The following is a 20,148-nucleotide window of genomic DNA, read 5'->3' on the forward strand; positions in this document are numbered from 1 at the left end:
AATGCACCTCCTGTCTCTTGCCTTCTTCTGGTTCTCCTTTTAAACCTTTCCTCAACAACTGAGAGTTATGGGTCTAATCCAGGAAGCCTGGTGAGAAGGCTGACTCCAGAACAAGGTTATGACGACTGGTTTTAATTGCAGAGCCGCTGCCAAGCTGAGCACAGGTGGTGAGATGACTGCTCGCTGGAGCCGCCCTTACTCCTCCCACAGGCCCTGTGGTCAGTGGCCTTGGCAGCCTGCAAGGATGGAAAACCCTGCAGGTCTGAAGAGTCAGTTCCCTAAATGGGCAGTTTATTGCTTCCTGAGTACAGGACCTCCAGGAAGGTCAGTGAAGTGGGCCTGGCCAGGACCTGCCACAAGGGGGAGCCCACGATACTGAGGCGAAGGGAGGCGGTGGCAAGGCCAGGAAATCAGGGAGGGACAAGATTGTGTCCTGGGGCACCCCAGACTACCCTCAGACAAGCCTTGCTGTCTCAGGAACAAAGACAGGCACTGAGCTTCCATGACAGAGGGTAGACGCAGGAAGGGGACAGGATGTGGGAGCAAGGCTGGGACAGAGGAATCAAGTCCCCTGCAAAGCTAACTCTAGCTTTTCCAGCCTCATTTGTAGGGGAGCATCAGCCGGGCTTTAAGAAGCAGGATGGAGCAGAAGCAGGGGCTTGATAAAGACCTCTTGAAACACTAATATTTATTTCCCGCAAGTACACCTTAAATTCAGGCACAAGGGAGAAACAAGATTTCGTTCCACTTAGAGCTTATTCTTCTTAATGCTGATGAGTTGTAAGATGAGCATTAGTGGGACATAAAAATTATGATCATGATAACAACAATAATAAAAAGCATTTAAATTTGTAGAGCTCTTTATACTTTACAAAATGCTTTATCATTCATTAGCTCATGTGAGCCTCGTAACAGCTCCCTGGGGAAGGCGAGATGACTGTCGTTATTCCATTTTATGGGTGGGAAACTGGCTCAGAGAGGTAAGGAGACTATCCTGAGATCACATAGCTGGAGAGCCAGAGGTCTTTACCCCCGCAGGTCTCTTTCTGTAGCCTTCATAGAGAGGCTTAATCATCTTTGTATCTCTTCCTTGTACGCTCCCTGCCATTGTCCCCTAAAGGATAGCCTGGCAAGATAGCACCGTGAGCCCTAATGGATGGGCCATCAACCCCACAGTGTGGCTTCCACCTGCCCCCTGCTGACAAGGGAAGAATGGGCCCATCCGATGGGAAACACACTGCTGGCCAACACACTGCTGGCCGCGTTCTCCACCAAGATGCTCAGAGTATAAGCCGAGCTCACTGCAGAAATTCCAGAATTCCAGCCTCACTCTGCAGCCATTTGGGGACCACACTTGATGTGGGCTTCAAAGACAGCTATGTTTTGCCATTCAGAAATGAAAGGTGCTGAAAAGTGACAGATAGCCAATCTGGGACGAAGCAAGCAGGGATGGGGAGAACCGAGAGGGTGGGATCTGCAGGAGGATGGGAAAGAAAGGGAGCAGATCACAGAGAGCAGGGGAGTGGAGGAGAGGAAAGAAAAAGCCAGCTCCAGAGCAAAAGGAGAAGGGAGAGAGACATGTCCAGACAGGGGAGGTGGGAAAGAAGGAGCCTGCGCCTGCCTGCCTGCCTCTGAAAGTAGCAAGATGGAAAGCATTTATTGTTTAGGAGAGCAGCTTAAATATCTTATTCTCTGGTCCCCAAAATGTAAATTTTCCTTTCCTCAAGAGTTAATCAAGCTTAAACCAATTCTAAGAGCCGAAGGGCTTAGCTTAACTGCAACAAAGAATGTGTCCAGTGAAGCTGACCTCTGTCCAGTCAATATGTAACAGCAGCCGAGGACAGGAGATTAACGAGGCTGTCCTCACTCAGGCAAGGCCAGCCGGCCCTGCACAAAAGCAGCTACAAGCTGCTGAACCCTGGCTCTCCAGCAAAGTGGACCGCTGTGTACAAATAAGGAAGAAGTACCCCCAACATCCCCACAGCCTGTGACCACTTCAACTCTTTCGCCCCCATGACGTTGGAGACAGGAGTGTGGAGAGACTCAGAGGCTGGGTTTTCATTGGCTGAGAGGCTGGTGGGTGGGGCAGAAGCTTGAGAGAAGGAGTTTGCTTGGCAGCTGGTGGGAACGCTGTGGCCCCATGGGTGGACATACCCCCATGACAGCAGTAATTCTAATAATTGCTCTATTAATCCCTCCTTCCTCTTACCTGATTTTTAGTATGTACTAGCATTGCAGTGCAACAAATTACCCCAAAATTCACAGCTCAAAGCATGCTAGGTCAAGAGGAAATAGCTTGTCTCTACGATATGGTCATGATGTCTGGGTCCTCACCTGGGAAGGCTCAAAGGCTAGAATCATCTGGAAGCGTCTTCTCTCCATATCCTTGCAGCTGACACTGGCCGTTGGGTGGGGTCTCAGCTAGGACACTTACACGTGTCCTGTACTTTTTCATCCCAGGGATTTGGAGGCAAGTGACAACTAACACAGTGGACCAAGCATGGCATTTTATAGCCTAACCCAGGATGTCGCCCAGCAGACTGCTGCATTCTGTTGATGCCAAGCAACCCTCCAGCCCACCTGGATTCAAAGAAGAAATTAGATCCCAGCTATAAATTGGGGCCCAGGGGGTGGAGGGACATTGGCAAGGTTCTAGAAGAGCATGTGGAAGAGTGATATTATTGTGGCTGTCTTTGGTAAATACAATCTGCCACAACTTTTGAATTTTTTTCCCCTAAATCATAGCAGCAATTCTGTAAGGTAGTATTATCCCCCATTTTAGGGATGAGGGATCTGATCCCAGAAGTATTAAGTAATTTTTCTGAGATGTGTTAGCTAGCAATTAGCAGAGCAGGGATTTCACCCAAAGCAGATTCCAAAGCTCTCACTCTTTAGAACTACATTTTATTGCTTTCCTAAAACAAGAATAAAAATGACAGCTTACAGGGGCACCTGGGTGGCTCAGTGGGTTAAAGCCTCTGCCTTCAGCTCAGGTCATGGTCTCAGGGTCCTGGGATCGAGCCCCACATCGGGCTCTCTGCTCAGCCAGGAGCCTGCTTCCTCCTCTCTCTCTCTCTGCCTGCCTCTCTGCCTCCTTGTGATCTCTCTGTCAAATAAATAAATAAAATATTTAAAAAAAAAAAAATGACAGCTTACACACAGCCCTTACGGCCCTTCCTACATGCCTGACACTATCGTAAGCATTTTTTGTTCTATATCTCATTGAAAAAAATGAAGTTCTACTACTTATTGAGATTACTATGTGCACAGCATTGTGTTAAGTACTACAGATGTAATATCTACAATCCTCCAGAACAACAGCAGTAAGAGACAGGTATTATGACTGTTTTATAAAAGATGAAACACAAGAGAGAGATGATCTAACCTGCTTAAGGTCACAAAGCTAGGAAGCACCATAGCTGCGATCCACCCTGCATGAGCTAAAACCAGAGCAGGCTGGCAGGAGGTGGACCCTGAGTGGGGACCATTGGGCCTGCGCCAGAATAGAAGAGGGGAAAGGAGATGGGAAGCTCCCTTCCAGGTGGTGCAGACTTTGCCGCAGAAGGATGTCTGAGAAGCTAGAAAAGATCATATAAAACAGGACATGGCCACGGTGCATCCAACTTCTAAGTAATTTCAGGTTTTTAAGATGTCAACCTTACCTTCTCAAAGCTGGACAGTATGTGGGGGTAAGGAATTAAAAGTGTCCTCTGCCCTCAAGAGCTCCTACTTCGGAGGAGACTATAAGAACACAGAAATAAGTACCTGTATGGAAGAGATTATGAGAAGCAGGGGGATAAACATGAGAAAAGATACTATTTCCTAAAGCAAGGAGAAGGGAGAAGGGAACAGTCTCTCTAAAGAGAGATGAGGAAGGCTTTCTGGAAGAAAAGACATTTGAGGGGGATCTGTAAAGATAAAGAGAATTTCATCGCACAGAAATGAGAGACCTCATCTGCTCGCTTTCCCCTATCTTCCACCTCTGCCCCTCTGCAGAGTTTTAGCCTCAAAGAGTTAGCTCTTTAGAGAGAATTAAAACACACTAGAATGTCAAGGACTGATTGCCTCCTGAGATATTTTTACCAGAGAACTCAGAAGAGACAAAGAGTCTTATTTTGCATAAGGGACATGTGCTTTCCCAGGGAAAATTTTGAAGAAGACCTTATAGCCTTTAATCGGGTTCCAAAAATGCTGGGATTTAAACACCATCCCAATTTAACCCCCCAAAATAAGATTACATAACAAAAGGTCCTTATTCTTCAAGAATGGAAATTGCCAGAGACATATAATCCCAGCTTGGGAGAACAGTCAGTGGTCTAAAAGGAAAGCCATGTATCCCCATCCAGGGCAGTGGCCGTCACACCTCCTCTAGCCAGCTTTTGTTGAGACAGCCTACTGCATAACCTAAAACAGATCGTTTGGCTGTAATAGCACTCAGTTTGCACCGCTGTAAAATAGGAACAATTTTAAATTAAATATTGAGGTTTTGTGACACCTATAGGATCCCGGTGTTTCTACTCCAAGCATTTCTTGAGAATTCCATCAGAGGCATCACATATGATTTATACCTATTTTTAAATCTTGTTAAAGATCGATATATAAGCAACCATATGCCAACATCTCTTTACCCACCTTGCCTTAACATAACTATGACATGGGTTTATAAGTGTCCCGTGGAACTTTGAAAATATCATGAGAACATAAATACCAGAGAGATTTATATACATTTTTTAACTTGAAAAGAAAAGGGAAACTTTCTCTGTAGATACCCAAGAAAGTTGAAAAGGAATAAAACATAAGTTAAAAAAAATCTTTCATATTGACATCTTAAAAACGTACCAGACATCCATTTTATCTTCAATTATTGGGGGGGGGGGTGGTCTATAAAACACAAACTAAGAAACTACAAAATCAGCTGATGCAATGGTCCAACTTGGTGGCCCAGGATTGCCTATGATCTCATGTTTGTGAGACACGGGGCAGAGGATTAAACGTTTGTGGGAGGTATGAACACATCCTCGGAGGCCTTCTGTAGATAGTAATTGCTGCCATCAGAGAGCTGAGGAAGAAGTTCCTGAATGGGAGATGGGAGGTGGGCTGTTGGGATTGCTTTGTTTTGTTCCTGGTGCACTGCTGATGCTCCTGGTGTTGCTGAGAGGAGGGGGGAGGGTCTCTGCATTACCCTCATTTTTCGGAGTCAAGCTTCCTTGCGCTGGAAGAGTGGGGCACCACAAGAAACATTATATTAGTATCAAAATCGGGAGGCCAGTTTGGAATTTCCAGCTCCAGAATTTGTCCATGGAGTGCCCTGGGCCAGTCTCCTGGCCCCAGGCTGTGGCTATGGAAACCCAGGAGTTTGGGGCGTTAAGTGTGTGAAAGCTCTTCAGGATATGGTCCCTGCTGTGCGCCTGTAGACCCCTCAGATCCTTCTTGTGGACTAAGGGATGATTTAAACCCATCAGTAAATGACACATTTACAAGTATTTTAATTAGTCCAGGAGGGGTCTTGAGGTTAAACTGCTCATCAGGCAGGATTGGGAAAGCGCCTGGAAGCTGGGCCACGGGCCAGGAGACGGTACTCCTCCGGGAGCTTGTGAAATCTATTTTGCCTAGAGATTTTGGAGGAAGGGTTAGATTGCTCTCCTGGGTTGGCAGGGCTACGGCAGGGAGGGGTGGGGGGTCCCTGGTAGCTGTGGGGATCCTGTAAACCACTAGGCTTCCCTTGCTTCCCTCCCTCTTGGGTATGCAGTCGAAGAGTGGCTACCTTGCACTGGCCTCCACCCCTCCAGCTTCCCAGGTCCCACCTCCACGTCTCTCTCTTTCATACATGCACGCACGCACACGTGCACGCACATGCACGCACACATGCACGCACGCGCATGCACATACCCTCCCTGTCCTCAACCCAGCAGTAGGGCCCTCAAGCAAACATAAGTAATGGTTCAAGTTCCCTTGTTCAGGATCAGTGTTCACATAACACACAGTTAGAGGGGATGCAGGGTTTTCTGGCCAATAAGCCCCTCTCTGTCACTTCCATCGAAACCTGAGACCTTGTGAGGGAGCAAAAGGGACAGGATAACAGCCCACAGGAGACTGGTTTCAATATGCATTTAAAGGGCAGTGGTAGCACTTTGAAGTTAGAGAAGTCATAAGGAATTTCAAAAATTTTCAGGTAATATTTTAAAAATCATGGTATATATATAACACATTAAAATACCAAAATTAATGGGTTTGGTTACAAAATAAGAGGATTTGGCAACTCTTTATCTGCATTTCTCCCACTGACCTCAGAAGCCTGAGCGGAAGCTGACTTATCTCATTTAAATGGGACAAGAGGCATTTAAATGGGACAAGAGGTCTATAGTTCACCACAGTCATACCTGCCCTCCGCCCCGGCATCATCCAAATGACCTGTCTGGCCTCTTCCTGTGGGTAGTCTGAAATCCCAAGGACTGAGGTTATAAACTCTGAAGTCAGTGAATCCGGGTTTTAATCCTGTTTCTACATCACATTTTGACTTTGCAACTTTGAGCAAATTTCTCAAACTTTCTGAGCTTCCGTTCCCTCATCTTAAAAGTAGACAAAGTGGTGCCTGAGTGGCCTTGTTGTTGAGCAACCAACTCTTGGTCATGGTCTCAGGGTTGCAGGATTGAGCCCCACGTCCTGCTCCACACTCAGCCCAAAGTCTGCTTAAGATTCTCTCTCTCTGCCCATCCCCTGCTCTCTTACTCTCTCTCTAAAATAAACAAATAAGTCTTTTAAAAAAACAGACATAAATTTGTTCCTACCCCATGGGTTGCTATGAGGATTAAGTGAGCCAGTGCATTCAGTCTGTGTATAGCACATAGCAGTCACTCAGAAGATCACTATCGTCACGGTTATTATAGTCATCGTCCCTACTGTTATCACTCCCACCCTCGCTGGGGGTTTCCATGAACGTCCTCAAAAAAGGTTTGAACACTGATGGACCAGTGGTTGCCCACAGTCAAGCTGAACACCAGGCATGGTGTCCCATCACTCCAAGTCCAAAGGCATAGACCATACCCATGCTCAGCAGGGAGGTTAGGGAGGGGGCTTGCCCTTTGAGTGGAGAGACAGATGGACAGTAAGTTCCCTTCCACCATGAAGACTGGGGTATTCACTGGCATAGTTGACAGCTTTACATTTCAAGTCATCGAATTGTCACAATAGCCCTACAAATAGATTATTTTTTATTGTCTCCAGTGCACAAATGAGAAGACTGAGATTCAGAGGGAACAGTAACTTGTCATAGCTCCCAGAGTGGGTGGAGTCAGAACTGGAAGCCAAGACCGCTCTCTGTCCCTTCTCAAGAGCGTTGTTTTTTGATGAGTGAGGAAACTTTTGGAAGTAGTTTTTTGAGCATTGAAGCATGGCTCTCCATTGTTAAGACTGATTGTAAAACAAACAGAATGTATGCTTTCTAAATGGATATAGTCCTAGTCTTGGGCACCAGGACATGGTCCTCAGGCCCAGGCTGAACTGAACTGGACTGGGCTGGATTATTTCCTGGAGCCCAGAGTATTAGTCTTTGTCTCCCTAGTGGTTGTCTCAATAACCAACCACAGAACTTCAAGCCTCAGGTCCCCCATCTGTGGCAGGGAGATAATTACGGTTGTTAGAACATTAAGTGAATTTCTATGTGTAAAGCTCTTAGAACAGTGCCCACCACCACCTGGTGAGTGCCATGTCTTTGTTGGCTGTTACTGTTATGTAGGTATTACCACGGATGTGACCTCCACACTCTGTTCACTCTCCTCTCCTGCCTCCCATACCGGAGGCTTGTTTCACGTAAAATCTAACACAAATGTAAAGGAAAGGAGGAAGAAGGCTTTGGCTCCATCCTGGCACAAGAGAGGGTAGAAAGGTCACCATCCTGAGAATCAGCAGACCTTGTTTCTAGATCCTGCCAATCTCTCAGGAAATCTCTCTCTTTCTGTCCCTCTCTCTGTCTCTCTCTCTCTCTCTCTTTTTTTTTTTTTTTAGAGAGGAAGAAAGAGAAAGAGAGAGAGAGGTAGGGGGAGGCAGAAGGGCAGAGGGGCAGAGGGAGAGGTAGAGAGAGAATCTTAAGCAGGCTCTACGTCCAGCAGGGCTCTCCATCTCACAACCATGAGATCATGACCTGAACCAAAAGCAAGAGTTGGACGCTTAACGAAATGAGCCACCTGGGTGCTTGGAGAAATCTCTTGTCTCTCTGGGCCTCTGTTTCCTCACTCACTTAATGAAAGGATCTATTTAGTTATACTGGAGTTTTCCTTCCAATCCTATGACACAAGGAAGCAGGGTGAGGGGAATGCTACAGGCCTTACCACCACATGGGCCTGGGTGTAAACATGGGTTCTGCCACTTCCTTACCACACAGGCTTCGTCTGGTCATAACCTCACGGGGTCCTGTGCTTTTCAAGGATTGGGCTCAACACCATCGGAGCCTTCTCGTGTCTCTCACTCATTGTGATTCCCTGATGTCTCCAGTCAAAAGCACATCCACAGTGCTGCAGAGAGAGTCCTTGTCCCTGGAGAAGACAGTGAGCACACTTCTATTTTCCTTCAAGCATTAAGGCCCTCTCATCTTCGGCCTATTGAAAAAGGCAATCAGGACAGCTTGTAGGCAGGTTCCCAGGCACTGCCATTTTGAAAGCTCATGAACGATGAGTGCTTTCGAGGCATTTCCAACATCCCCGGAATCCAGCCAGGAAAACATCATTGCCCGACATGGCTAAGCCCTACCACCCCTGGCCCCGCCACCCTCCTCCCCCCAGGTATGAGTTGGATGCTCATACCTTGCAAGACCCTTCAGATGAACAGAAAGCCAGAGGCAGGGAGATCAAAGACCAAATACAAAGAGCAGAAGAATTCTTAAGCTGCCGACAGTACAAGGAAGACAACCAAGAAAACCCGAATCAATTTGAGGCCTCTGAGAAGCAGTATGGAGCACACTCCACAAGAACTTGGAAATGAAGAAAGGCTTTTTTCTGACACTGACAATACACAGTCATTAACATTATGTCCTCTGAGCAGGCTGCCTGTTGGGTAATCCAAAACTAGCTTTGTTCAACCTGTAGTTCAAGCTACCCTCTCCCCTCATAAAAATCTAAGGTCCACCACTGGGTAACCAAAAGGCCTCCAGTCATTTCTGTCACTAAAAAAAAGCCTCAGTTCAGGGGCGCCTGGGTGGCTCAGTGGGTTAAGCCGCTGCCTTCGGCTCGGGTCATGATCTCAGGGTCCTGGGATTGAGCCCCGCATCGGGCTCTCCGCTCAGCAGGGAGCCTGCTTCCCTCTCTCTCTCTGCCTGCCTCTCTACCTACTTGTGATCTCTCTCTCTCAAATAAATAAATAAAATCTTAAAAAAAAAAAAAAAGGCTCAGTTCAGTAATTACTTCAAGGAGTCCATGTAATAGTCGTAATATCCAAGTTCATTTAAATTGATAGCTTCTTCCAGTCCCTGACTTGGAGGTGCTTCAGGGTGACCCCCTGTGGTGGGCAGGTGCTGTCAGGGTTGGAGCAAGGAAAAGAGAGTGAGGGCAGGCAGTTCGTGCCTGAATGGTGCCCTTACCAGCTGTGAAGTTGCACCTGGCTTGGTCAGTCTTCTCTTACAGGGCACTCTCTTCACTGCTTCTGAGACCTCCACGCTGATGGGGGTGGGGGTCCCCTGCAATCTTCTTCACCCACCCAAGTCTCCTCCTCTGATCACTTGTGACCCTTTCTCAGTCCCTTTATTTCTGCCCATTCCTGGCCACTTCAGATGCCCTTCACTGACAGCATGTGGACCTACCTGGGCCTGCTCTTTCTCAGGTAACCCACTCCTGGTGCTGAGAAATTCAGGGAAGGCAGCTGTCCCAGGTCCAGCACCAGACCTTTGCTCCCTGGTCTGTGCAGGAGTGAGGCATGATCTCTTGCTCTTTAGATTTATACGGTGTGAGGTGGACCTTAGGACAAAGTGTCTTCCATGCTCCACAGAGCCATATGGAATTCTCTACGTGGCCACATGGAAGCTGTCCCCTAGTCACATGGAGAGAAGGGCAAAGCTGGGGCCAGAGGCTCACTAAAGTCTTCTTCTGGAAAGATTCCCCAATGTTTCCTAAGCCCCTCTGATTCTTTAAAGCCTGGGGTCTGTGAATACCATGTCTGACCAATCTCAGCGCCGAGGGTCTCACACTTCACTTTGGAATTAGCAGTATAAGACATACTTTCTCAGAGTTTTAGCAGAAACAAAGAAAAGAAGAGTCACTTTTTAAGCTCTGTGACACAACAACACAAAAATGAACAGGGTAGTGAAAATGGCTCATGGGTCAGCATGATTTGCACACAATCAAACTAATACTTCATTTTCTAAAGAAAGAACATGTATATAAAGCATAACGTTGACAATAGTCGATGTTGGGTAGTAGACCAGTGGGCACTTGTCATATATATATATATATATATATTTTTTTTAACATATTTATTTATTGTAGAGAGAGAGAGTGAGCATACGCAAGTGGGGGGGGCAGGGAAGAGGTAGAGGGAGAGGGAGAGAATCTCAAACAGACCCCCTACTGAGCATGGCGACTGAGTGGGGCTTAATTCCTCAATCCTGATATCAGACACTGAACTGAAATCAAGGGTTGGATGCTTAACCAACTGAGCCACCAAGGCGCCCCCCAGTGTGTGTGCATTCAATTTAAACAGTGTAGTAGGCAGAAAAGGCTCCCCCAAGATGTCCACACCCTGATGCCCAGACCTGTAGATATGTTACCTTAGGCAGCAAAAGGGAGATTGGAGGTGTGAATTTTAGAAAAGATCTTGAGATGGGACCATTATCTCGGGTGGTCCAGGTGGACCTGATGAAAGAAGGAATCAGGGAAGTCAAGGAAAGAGCCCAGGGAGGTAGGAGCCAAGGTCTGAATGATGTGGTTTCCTGGCCTAAAAGGTAGGAGGGGCCATTAACCAAGGAGTATGGGCAGCCTCCAGACCTGGAGCTTCCAGATATAACACAGTGCTGCCAACATCTTGATTTTAGCCCAGTGAGACCCATTTCAGATATCTGAGCTCAAAACTGTAAGATAATAAATTTGTGTTGTTTTAAGCCATTAAGTTTGTGGTTATATTATAGCAGCAATAAGAAACCAATATAAGCAATTTCAATTAAAACTGTTCAATAACAAAAAGGAGGAAAAAAGATAAATTGGAAAGGAAAAATAATAGATGATATAAAGATATGTAACAGGGCAGCAGTTCTGTCTGCCCTCCTGCCCACAGGTTGTGCCCAGAACAGATGTGAGTTGGGTCCGTGATGCTGCTTCTTTGTTTGGTCTCACTTGTGACTTCACAAGACTTTCAGGGACAGTGATAACTACGTGCAGCTTTCCACATCTTCTCAATTTTGCAGCGTGAGTCCTAGGCAAGCACCGTTATTCTATTGGAACTGAACAGGAGTTGAGTCTGGTGGTTCAGGGCTCGCGTGGTGGGGTCAGACAGAGTGGAGGTGAGCCCCTCCTCTGACTCTCATTGCTGTGTAATCTCCGACAGGCTACTGCACCTCCCCCAGCCTCGGTTTCTTCACCTTCCTCCTCCTGTGGGAAGGGTTCAATCAGTGTGTATAGAGAGTCTGGCATGCATAACTCCCTTATAAATGATCATGGTTAGTACAACTGGAATTATTATTGGGATTGTATCTGTTGTTGGGACAGAATTGCCCTCCAAAGGCTCATTTGCCTCCGGGATAATTTGCCTACCTCCAGTACCCCCTGCACAAGCTCATTATTCATAAGCTTCCTAATCTTGTTTGTTTAGTAGGCAAAGTCTTACAAGAAATGGGGTCCTGTGGGGAAAATAATGAAAAGAGGGTCCATGGTAGAGAAAAGGATGGGTATGAAGGACCTCATTACTTTGCAAATATAAGTCAACTAACATAAAACAGGGAGTTCATGTATTCAAAGACAACTCTGCAGGAAGGCAGATGGAGGGCTAGGGCTCTCTGGCTTCCCAGCCCCTTCCAGGGTCCTTTCCTGCATGACGCATAACACAGACCACATCTACTCACACGGCTGCTTCAAAACTACAAAACCAGACTCTTCAGATCAGTGGTGACCCTGTTTCATACTAGTAAGTAAATGTGCATATTCCTTGCTCTCTCTTCTAGTGGTTTGTATATCTCCACTCCCCCAGACCTGTCCTGAGATGCAAATATCAAATGTCACATATTAAAATGAGTGTGTCTTGGGCGCCTGGGTGGCTCAGTGGGTTAAAGCCTCTGCTGTCGGCTGAGGTCGTGATCCCAGGGTCCTGGGATCGAGCCCCGCATCCGGCTCTCTGCTCGGCAGGGAGCCTGCTTCTCCGTCTCTCTCTGCCTGCCTCTCTGCCTACTTGTGATCTCTGTCTGTCAAATAAATAAATAAAATCTTAAAAAAAAAAAAACGAGTGTGTCTTTTCCAAATCTCCAACATTCCAACATCTTTCACACCATTACTTTTTTTCCTTGCAGAAATTTAATTGTCAGACCAAAGAGACAAAATTTTTTAAACCACCAAAAATTAAAATAAATAAATAAAGAAAGAAAGAAGCAAACAAACCTTTTCTACAGTGGTCAAAGTACCAAACTAAAAGGCAGCCCCTGTACCCAATGATGAGAGCTCCCTTCTAGAAAGTATACCTTCTACCCTCCCCCCCACCCCAGGTTGTCAAAGACACAGCATTGGTTCTCAGGGAGGGCAAGTCTTTGGCCTTTTCTACTGAAATTTGAGAATCATCCTGAGTCATTTGGGGGCAATTTCGGTGAACGTGCTGAATGGCCAAGTGGGAGACAGTAAATATCCCTTAGATTGGGATGAGAGAAGAGGGCTGGGCCTGAAGATTTCTGTGAGAGGCTGAGAAATGAGTCCCCACCTAGGAGAAGTTGGTCCTCAAGAGGGAAAAATCCCCACAGTTTTGACCAATGGTAAAAGATTCATTTTTAATTTGGAGAAGAATTTAAAAAATAATACCCACATTTGTGGAAGACTTAATATTGACTTAATGCATACATGTATAATATACATAAATATATAATCCTCTTAGCTATCCTTTCAAGCAGACATTGTTATTAATTATTATCATTATTGTTTTATAGACAAGGAACCTGAAGTTGAGAGAGGGTAAATAACTCACTTAAAGTCAGGTGGTTAGGAAAAGGGAAAGCAGGACTTGAACCCTGATCTCGTGGGCTCCAAAGGTCATGCTCTCCATCCCCACAAGGCTCTGCATGCAGAACTTCTACAAACCACAACCAGTACAGACACTGACTGAAAAAGAGAAGAAAGTCCTAAGACTTTATGGGCTTGTTTTGAGGTCTTTAGTTCTCTGCTGCAGTCATGTATTCAACAAATAAACTTGAGTCCCTACCTGGCTTGAGACCAGGTGATGAGCATGAAGTCTTGAGAGGTGAGCAAGACAAACTCTACGTGGCCTCCTGGTCTGAGAGTCCAAACAGGGCTATGGACATGACACATGAAAGCATTTTAAAAGAACAGCAACACGATCCCCAATTTTCACTTAGGAAAGAATGCTCTGGCTACAGGGAATTAGCTATGACTCCATCAATACCAGGTTCGGATGAGAAAAACAACAAAACCACAACTTGTATGAATGAGGCCAACTCCTCCCTCCTCTACCCCATTCAGCATTTTGTTTTTCCCTTTTTAAATATCAAACAAAGTTGTTTTCTTCTGGTTTACAGGCCTGTGGTCACAATTACATTGTGAGCACCTTGACGTCAGAGTATGTTCAATTTTGTTTCCCCAGTAGCAAGCAGATTGCCTGGTACCTGATCTGTTCCCCAAGAACTTTTGTTAAATGAGCAACTTCTCGCTCCCATGATGCCGAATTGCATTCATTGCTGTTTCATAGATGAAAAAAAATCTACTTCAGAAAACACTTTCGATGGTGGGGAGAAATCATCCTTCTATGTACATCTTCTAGCCAACAGTCCAGAGCACAATTACTTTTAGCCTCTGGGCCTTAGCAAAATACTGCTATTGTTTGCTGTATGGTCTCTAATGTCAGCCAGATGGTAGGTCTGTTAGTGACCAGCAGTGCAGGGAATGAGTCTGTGTTGATCCTGCTATTGGTCATTCATTGAATGCAGAAATACTTCATTAGTGGTAGCTGATCGCTCTTTGAAGTAGAGTAAAAATGATACCATTTAAATATAATATAATGGGAAACTGTGTCTGTGTGTGTTTATTGTTTCAATTGCAAAGCCAATTCTCAGAATCTCTTTCCTTTTAAAAAAAACCCTTTAATATGTCAAGAGACATAATGAAATATAAGTTAATCAAAAATTATGGTAAAAACCAAAATGTCAACATAGACACAGCTTCTCATTAGCTTATTGTTGATCTTAATTAAATACTACATATGTTCATATTTTTAAATTGCATATGTATTTTAATCTATTCCCTTCCCAGTTTCAATTCCAGTTTTTGTTCTGGGAACTTTTCTTTTTTATTTTTTTAATTAACATATAATGTATTATTTGCCCCAGGGGTACAGATCTGTGAATCATTAGTATTACACATTTCACAGGACTTACCATAATACATACCCTCCCCAATGTCCGTAACCCAATCACCCTATCCATCCCCCCCAACCCCCAGCAACCCTCAGTTTGTTTCATGGGATTAAAAGTCTCTTATGGTTTGTCTCCCTCCCAACCCCATCTTATTTCATTTTTTCCTTCCCTATACCCCACAGCCCCCCACCCTACCTCTCAAATTCCTCATATCAGAGAAATCATGTGATAATTGTCTTTCCCTGATCGACTTATTTCGCTCATACAATACCCTCTAGTTCCTTTCACATCTTTACAAATGGCAAGATTTTGTTTCTTTTTATGGCTGCATAGTATTCCATTGTGTATATATACCACATCTTCTTTATTCATTCATCTGTTCATGGACATCTAGGCTCTTTCCATAGTTTGGCTGTTGTGGACATTGCTTCTATAAACATTCAGGTGCACATGTGCCTTTGGATCACTACATTTGTATCTTTAGGTTAAACACCCAGTAGTGTGATTCCTAGGTCACAGGGTAGCTCTATTTTCAACTTCTTGAGGAACCTCCATAATGTTTTCCAGAGTGGCTGCACCAACTTGCATTCCCACTAAAAGTGTAGGAGGGTTCCATTTCTCCACATTCTCGCCAACATCTGTCATTTCCTGACCTCTTAGTTTTAGCTATTCTGACTGGTGTGAGGTGGTACCTTATTGTAGTTTTGATTTGTATTTCCCTGATGCCGAGTGATGTGGAGCACTTTTTCATGTGTCTCTTGGCCATCTGGATGTCTTCTTTGCAGAAATGGCTGTTCATGTCTTCTGCCCATTTCTTGATCGGATTTTTTGTTCTTTGGGTGTTGAGTTTGATAAGTTCTTTATAGATTTTGGATACTAGCCCTTTATCTGTCATTTGCAAATACTTTCTCCCATTCTGTCAGTTGTCTTTTGGCTTTGTAGACTGTTTCCTTTGCTGTGAAAAGCTTTCAATCTCGAGGAAGTCCCAATAGCTCATTTTTGCCCTTGCTTCCCTTGCTTTTGGTGATATTACTAGGAAGAAGTTGCTGTGGCTGAGGTCGAAAAGGTTACTATGCTCTCCTCAAGGATTTCGATGGATTCCTATCTCACATTGAGGTCTTTCATCCATTTGGAGTCTATTTTTGTGTGTGGTGTAAGGAAGTGGTCCAGTTTCAATTTCTGCATGTGTATGTCCAATTTTCACAACACTGTTTGTTGAAGAGACTGTCTTTTTTCCATTAGACATTCTTTCCTGCTTTGTTGAAGTTTAGTTGACCATAGAGTTGAGGGTCTCTTTCTGGGCTCTCTATTCTATTCCATTGATCTATGTGGCTGTTTTTGTGGCAGTACCATACTCTCTTGATGATGACAGCTTTGTAATAAAGCTTGGAGTCGAACTGTGATGACACCAACTTTGGCTTTCTTTGTCAACATCCCTCTGGCTCTTCGGGGTCTTTTTTAGTTCCATATAAATTTTAGGATTATTTGTTCCATTTCTTTGAAAAAAATGGATGGTATTTTGATAGGGATTGCATATAATGTGTAGATTGCTTTAGTTAGCATAGACATTTTCACGATATTTATTTTTCCAGTCCATGCGTTTTTCCATTTCTTTGTGTCTTCCTCAATTTCTTTCATGAGTACTTTACAATTTTCTGAATACACATTCTTTGCCTCTTTGGTTAGGTTTATTCCTAGGTATCTTATTACTTGGGGTACAATTGTAAATGGGATTGACTCCTTAATTTCTTTTTTTCTGTCTTGCTGTTGTTGTAGAAATGCAACTGATTTCTGTGCACTGATTTTATATCCTGACACTTTACTCATTCCTATATGAGGTCTAGCATTGGAGTGAAGTTTTGGGGGTTTTCCACATAAAGTATCATATCATCTGCAGAGTGAGAGATTGACTTTTTCTTTGCCGATTTGGATGCTTTTAATTTCTTTTTGTTGTCTGATTGCCAAGGTGAAGACTTCTAGTACTGAGTTGAATAGCCGTGGTGATAGTGGACATCCCTGTTAGGAACAGCCATGTTCCTAACTTAAGGGAAAAGCTCTCGGTTTTTCCCCATTGAGGAGGATATTCGCTGTGGCTTTTTCATAGATGGTTTTCCATACATTGTGAAGAGTTTTGATCAATAAAGGATTCTGTGCTTCGTCGATTGCTTTTTCAGCATCTATTGAGAGTATCATATGCTACTTGTTCTTTCTTTTATTAATGTATTATGTCACACAGATTGATTTATGGCTGTCGAACCAGTCTTGCAGCCCAGGAATAAATCCCACTTGGTCGTAGTGAATAATCCTTTTAATGTACTGTTGGATCCTATTGGTTAGTATTTTGGTGAGGATTTTTGCATCCGTGTTCATCAAGGATATTGGTCTATCGTTCTCCTTTTTGATGGGGTTTTTGTCTGGCTTTGGGATCAAGGTAATGCTAGCCTCCTAAAATGAGTTTGGATGTTTTCATTCCATTTCTATTTCTTGGAACATTTTCAAGAGAATAGGTATTAATTCTTCTTTAAATGTTTGGTAGAATTCTCCTGGGAAATCATCTGGCCCTGGGCTTTTGTTTGTTGAGAGAGTTTGATGACTGCCTCAATCTCCTTCCTGGTTATGGGTCTGTCAGAATTTTCTATTTCTTCCTGGTTCAGGTTTGGTAGTTTATATGTCTGTAGGAATGCATCCATTTCTTCCAGATTGTCAAATTTGCTGGTGTATAGTTGCTCATAATATGTTCTTCTAATTGTTTTTCTTTTGTGTTGGTTGTGATCTCTCCTCTTTCATTCATGATTTTATTAATTTGGGTCTTTTTTTTTTTTTATTAAGTCTGGCCAGGGGTTTATCAGTCTTATTATGTCTTTCAAAGAACCAGCTCCTTGTTTCGTTGATTTGTTCTACTGTTCTTTTGGTTTCTATTTCATTGATTTCCACTCTGATCTTTATGATTTCTCTTCTCCTGCTGAGTTTGGGCTTTCTTTGCTGTTTTTTCTCCAGCTCCTTCAGGTGTAGGGTTAGGTTGTATACTTGAGACCTTTCTTGTTTCTTAAGAAAGGCATGGATTGCTATATACTTTCTTCTCAGGACCATCTTTGCTGTGTCCCAAAGATTTTGAACAGTTGTGTTTTCATTTTTATTTGTTTCCATGAACTTTTAAAATTCTTTAATTTCCTGGTTGACCCATTCATTCTTTAGTATGATGGTCTTTAGCCTCCATGTATTTGAGTTCTTTCCAACATTTGTCTTGTGACTGAGTTCTAGCTTCAGATCATTGTGGTCTGAAAATATGCAGGGTATGATCCCAGTCTTTTGGTACCACTTGAGACCTGATATGTGACCCAGGATGTGATCTGTTCTGGAGAATGTTCCATGTGCACTAGAGAAGAATGTGTATTCTGTTGCTTTGGGGTGGGATGTTCTGAATATATCTGTGATGTCCATTTGGTCCAGTGTGTCATTTAAAGCCTTTATTTACTTGTTATCTTTTGCCTGGATGATCTGTCCATTTCAGTGGGGGAGGGGGGTGTATGTGTTAAAGTCCTCTATGATTATTGTATTATTGTCGATGTTTCTTTGATTTTGTTATTAATTGGTTTATATAAGTAGCTTTTCCCATGTTAGAGGTATAGATATTTAAAATTGTTAGAACTTCTTGTTGAAAAGACATAGTGTCCTTCCTCATCTCTTATTATAGTCTTTGGCTTAAAATCTAATTTGTCTTATATAAGGATTGCCACCCCAGCTTTCTTTTGATGTCCATTAGCATGGCAAATTGTTTTCCACCCCTTCACTTTAATTCTGGAGGTGTCTTTGGGTCTAAAATGAGTTTCTTGTAGACAGTATATGGATGTACATTGTTTATTTGTTTGTTTATTTGTTCTTATCCATTCTGATAGCCTGTGTCTTTTGATTGGGGCATTTAGTCCATTTACATTCAGGGTAACTATTAAAAGATATGAATTTAGTGCCATTGTATTGCCTGCAAGGTGACTGTTACATTATACTGTCTCTGTTCTTTTCTGGTCTGTTACTTTTAGGCTCTCTCTTTGCTTAAAGAACCCCTTTCAATGTTTCTTGTAGGGCTGGTTTGGTGTTTGCAAATTCTTTTAATTTTTGTTGTTCCTGGAAACTTTTTATCTCTCCTTCTATTTTCAATGACCACCTAGCTGGATATAGTATTCTTGGCTCCATATTTTTCTTGTTTAGTGCTCTGAATATATCATGCCAGTCCTTTCTGGCTTGCTAGGTCTCTGTGGATAGGTCTGCTGCCAATCTAATATTTCTAACATTGTATGTTACAGACCTCTTGTCCTGAGCTGCTTTCAGGATTTTCTCTTTGTCACTAAGACTTGTAAGTTCTATTATTAGATGATGGGGTGCAGACCTATTTTTATTGGTTTTGAGGGGGGTTTACTGTGCCTCCTTGATTTTGATGCTTGTTCCCTTTACCATATTAGGGAAATTCTCTACTATAATTTGCCCAATATACCTTCTGCCGCTCTCTCTCCTTCCTCTTCTGGGATCCTGATTATTCTAATATTATTTCTTCTTATGGTATCACTTATCTCTTGAATTCTCCCCTTGTGGTCCAGTAGTTGCTTATCTCTGTTTTGCTTAGTTTCTTTGTTCTCTGTCATTTGGTTTTCTATAACACTAATTCTCTCTTCTGCCTCATTTATCCTAGCAGTAAGAACCTAGCAGTGGAACCACACCTCATTAATAGCTTTTTTTCTTTTTCATTTCAACTTAGTTAGATTTTTGTTCTTTTGTCTTTCCAGAAAGAGATTTTATTTCTCTGAAAGTGATTCTCTAATATTCTCCATGTTTTTTTCGAGCCCAACTAGCACCTTGATAATCATCATCCTGAACTCTAGCTCTGACATATTACTAATGTCCATATTGATTAGGTCCCTAGCCATTAGTACTGCCTCTTGCTCTTTTTTTGTAGTGAGTTTTTCTGTCTTTTCATTTTATCCAGAGAAGAATAGATGAATGAGAGAACAAAATATTATAAGGGTGGCAAAGACCCCAGAAAAATATATACTAACCAAATTAGAAAAGACCTGAAACCAGGAGGAGAAGAAAGGGGACACACACACACACACACATTAGACAGGAGAACAGAACAGATCCACCCACTTGATTTGGGGTGCATTCTCTTCTCCTAGAAGAAACTGGCTCCCAAAATTTTAAAGAAAGAAAAAACTTATGTATATATGAAAATAAGGGTAAACATGATGAAAGGATGGAATATGATTGTAAATGGTTCTAAAAAAGGAGTCAATTAGATAAGAAGTTGGTTAAAAAAAAAAAGAGAGGACAGAATGTGATCAGTTGGAGACTAGAACAAAGCCATGTACTAGATTTAGGGTATATTTTGATCTATTAGATGAAATTGTGTCCCAAAATTGTAAAGAAAAAAACCCTATATGTATAGAAGAAATAAGGTAAAATACAATGAAGGGGTAAAATATGACTATAACAATGACAATTTTAAAAGATTATTTAAAAGCGTATTGATAAGATAAAATGGCTTAAAATTGTTTAAGAAAGAGGAAAAAGTTAAAAAATAGAATAAGAAAAAAATAAAATTTAACAAATTT

This window comes from Mustela nivalis (assembly GCF_964662115.1).
Source record: "Mustela nivalis genome assembly, chromosome: 9".
In the NCBI taxonomy this organism is placed as follows: Eukaryota; Metazoa; Chordata; class Mammalia; order Carnivora; family Mustelidae; genus Mustela; species Mustela nivalis.